Raw genomic sequence first — 4,469 nt, forward strand, 5'->3', positions numbered from 1 at the left:
AAGGTGATCAGGTGTTGCCTTCGCAGACCCACCAGTTTTTCTGATCATCAGAATCCCTTCCAAATGGGGAGAGTCTTTCAGCTTTATAAATATCCTGCTATAAATATGGCTACTGATGGGCCTGGCAGCTTTATAAATATCCATACTTTGGGTTATTGGTGTAAACATCCAAGCCTTGCCTTGTAGAGTTGTTGTTCTAATAACATTTTTCTCCTATATGGTTTCTGCCTAGTTTATGAAATGCAAGTCTAGAACGCTTGATAAAGATAATGGTATTTCTCCTTGTTAACTGATTGTCTGTTTTTGTCATGACAAAGAAGGATTGTAACTCTAATACTCTGCTGTAAGCATGATAACACCATTTCTAGCTTTAATGAAAAGTTGTCTGGCAAAGAACAAGTCCTTCTTTAGTAAAGAATATTCAATGAATAGTAAGATCAAACAATATGCACATTTTGTGGGAGGATAATCAGTATAATTTAGTGAGACAGCTACTTTTTCTTCTTCTCTCCTTTGAAAGGGGAAGCTATGGCAAGCCTGAGGTTTGATGTTGCCTTTTCTTTTTTCAGTGGTTGTGACAAGGGTCAAATGTAACTGCACAACTTTTAGAAGAAAGATTTTCATTTAAATATGTGCTACTTACGTATCTTGAGGGTCTCTGTGTTGACTGCAGTTATGTTGGAATGGGAGAATTAAACGGGTTTGAGTATTTTGTTGATATTATCATCTACAGATTCCATGAATTACCTCCAGATACAGAGTACCAGTTATTAACCTTGACATTAAAGTCTTTCTTTAAAGCATAAGAATTTTTTAATCTCATGTACAATAGTAATACAGATCAAGAATTCCCTGTAAAGCTAATTCCTATCATACTTTATAGAAGGGCATTATTGGTAGAAGATGTATTATGGATAAGGGTATAAATAATACTGTGGTTTGCTTTTCTACAGAATACATTAGATGTTCCCACTCCCCAAAACTGGCAATTCTCATTCCTTGATTCTGAAACCGTCCACATTAGCCACCTTTTTTGCACACTCTCCTCTGTTTTTTTCTTGTGTCTCTAATGAAGCAAAAAGCTATCTGTGTTTTACTTTTCCCTTCTATTTAAGTATTGTTGTATGTCATGCCTCTTCTTATACCATTGATGAAACTTTTTATCTTTCTTACTACTTTCACAACTGTTCTCCTAAATCTCATGTTTCTGCAGGAAGTCTTGACACTCTGTTGACGTGCTGCTGGCCTTTAATTTTCAGTCAAAGTAGTTTCAGTGGTGAAATCCACCTGATGAAAAATTTTGAGTCTTCAGTGCTTTTATCATTTGTTCTTATCAGTTTGTCTCTGAAGACACCTCATGATGACCCTGTCTTGATTTGGCTGTATCAAGCTATAAATTTCAGAGATATTCGAGTGTCTATATAAGTGGACATGTGGGAATAGATCTACAAAAGTGTAACATACAACCCAAAAGCTTTTTTGAGAGCCTGATATCTGTGGAGCTTACCTTTGATTATGTGCCTCTTGCCATGCAGTTATCTGCTGAAGAGAGAGGCTCACAGAAGACAGCATTCTGAGTGAAACTGCCCTGAGTTAGTTGATAGGAAATAGAGGTGTCATGCAAATGTCCATCTACTAGAGGATCCACCATCTTAAGTTAAGCACCTTAGCCCCATCTCCCATTTTTCACTACATGGATAGAGAATAAGATGCATTCTCTCTGTCTCTCTCTCTCTCTCTCCCCCCTCCCCCCTGTAGTTACATTGTTAAAGCATGTGAATTCCTTTTTGGGGAGTTACAGGTTCCTCTCTCTCAGGCTCTGTTTTCCACATCATCAGGTGGTGATTGGAGTACTTATTTGGAGAATGAAGATTAGGATTTCAGTAGCTACTTTAAATCACGAACTCGTAGATCGAGTAAACTGAACTAGGTCTTGGGCAATTGCAAAAACTATGTTGAGTGCATATCTATGTAGATAAGTGATTAAGTATTTTTCCAGAATTTGAAGCTGTGTGATAAGGCATGGCAGGATCTCCTATCTGGTTGTCTTTTGAAGTTCCCGATTTTCTACATTTTTATGATGGTAATACATGAAACTTGTTTTGGAAAGCATGTATCTATATGTAGTTTGTCAAGATGTTTTGGTTTTTATTTCAGAATATATCTTGATCATGAACATGTGGATTTCTCATACAAATCTGTTGCTATTCTTCTGGAAATTAGAGTAGATGTAGACAGGAAATTCTGAAGCAGATCACTAATTTTTACAATCTATGCACAGCAAAATAAAAGTCTTAAGTCAATGTGACAGTATCATCAATGATTCTTATTGTCAAAGATATCATAAAAGAATCTGATATCTCAAGGCATGATTATGCTCCATATTGACCAGGAACAAGTTGGGGTTTTTTTTGTTGTTGTTGTTGTGGAGGTGGGGGGAAGCCTTAAGTTAGAGTTAGTGTTACTAACCACTTTAAGGTGTAGGAAGGTCCAGCCAATTTCCTTGTCCTTGAACTCACTAAGATACATTCTTCAAAGAACTGATAATTTTGTTCCAAAACTTGGGCTATGGTCATCAGCGTACATGAAATACACTTGATATGCCATGTGCTGTCATTTAGAGGTATATCAACAGGCTGGAGAAATGGGTCAACAGGAATCACATGAAGTCCAATGACAAGCAATACCGAGTCTTGCTACTAGAGATCAACCCTAAGCACCAGGACAGGCTGTGTGCTGACCAGCTAAAAGCAGCTTTGCAGAGAAGAACCTGGGAGTCCTGGCAGACAAGTTGAACACGAACTACCAATGTGCCTTTGTGGCAAAGAAGACCAAAAGCCTCCTTAGCTGTGTTAGACAGATCATTGCCAATGGGTTGAGGGAGATGATCCTTCCTTCTGCTCAGCACTTCTGGAGTCCTGCATCCAGATTTGTGCTCCTCGATACAAGGGATAGATAGATATACTGGAGCGAGTGCAGCAAAGGCCAGCAGAGATGATGAGCAGGTTGGACCATCTGTCATACAAGGAGAAGCTGAATCCTGGAATTGTTTAGCCTGGAGAAAAGATGGCTCAGGAATACCTTGTCAAGCAGTATGAATACTTGATTAGAGGAAGTAAAGATGATAAACCCAAACTCTTCTTAGTGGTATCCTGTGAAAACACATGAATTGAAACACAGGAAATTCTACTCAAACTCAAGGAACTCTTATTGTGAGAGTGGTCAAACATTGGAACAGTTTAAGCAAAGACTGTGGAATCACTATCCTTGGAGATATTCAAGACCTGACTAGACACATCCCTGAGCAATCTGCAGTAGGTGACCATGCTCTGGGCAGGTGGGTTGAACTAGATGACCTACAGAGGTGTCTTCCTACTTCAGTAATTCTGTGATTCTGTGAATATATGCACTACAATTGCTTCTTGGACTGCTCTTTAAACTTTGCACCTTTTAAAACTTGCATATTAGCTGAGAGAGGTCTTCACTGAAAGTGGGTATGAATGGATCTCAAGACTGTTTTACAGGTCTCCTGACTCAAAGTTTCAAATTGAGAGCTAAAGACCATGAGAGCATTGAGGTACAACCCGTATGGGTGTGGGTATTAGTGTGGTATCAGTTTAGTGCATAGCTTGACCACTGTCTTATTGTTTAATCCTGGATGGCATTAACTTCCATTCTGTGTTTGTCCATTTTTCATTGACTGTTCTATTTTAACTGTAAGTTTTGCAGAGCAAAAAATGCTTCTTGTTTGTATAATGCCTTGTATTTTCAGACCTCAGTCTTTTGGTCCTGTCTATGTTTCCTTCATTCAGATGATCATCAATATGTTCAGACCTCTTCTGCTTTTCTATATTGTTATGAGGCCACTTATGTAGAAGGTGTCTGAACTTTTATACATATGTCCATGAATTTTGGACATGCTTTGAGTGTTATCATATCCCTAAGAGTTTCTGAGCCTCTGTGTTAATCCACAGCAATGTTAGGAACTGACTTTGGAGACTGCAAAACTTTCTTTGCTTTATGAGATTAAGTACTGTCTTGCTACAAGACAGAGGTGGCACTTCTTAGCATGTATAGACCTAAATCTGTACAATTGAGAGGAGAGGAAAAAAAATCTGTGATGGTTAGAAAACTTCTGAGGTTTTGAGCATTTTATTTACCATATTTGTGTAAGAATTTAAATTACTAACTTTGGTATCCAAGTAACTCCTGCCAATATGACAATTAGTAGTAGCTGTAAGAATGTCACTACCGATATTTTTCTTTGTTTTTTTTCACTGCTCTGCCGTGTCTAAGATCTCGCACACATACAGACAAATATGCAGAGACTCAACCCAGGAATACTAGAACAATGCTGGAACATGCACACAGTTACACGAGTAACTTGGCATGCCTGTTTCATAATTACCTGATTGTTACTTCTTCAGTGGTTAGGTCAATTCACAGAATCACAGATTCACAGAATTGGA

Source organism: Antrostomus carolinensis, unplaced genomic scaffold (assembly GCF_000700745.2).
Source record: "Antrostomus carolinensis isolate BGI_N321 unplaced genomic scaffold, ASM70074v2 scaffold476, whole genome shotgun sequence".
In the NCBI taxonomy this organism is placed as follows: Eukaryota; Metazoa; Chordata; class Aves; order Caprimulgiformes; family Caprimulgidae; genus Antrostomus; species Antrostomus carolinensis.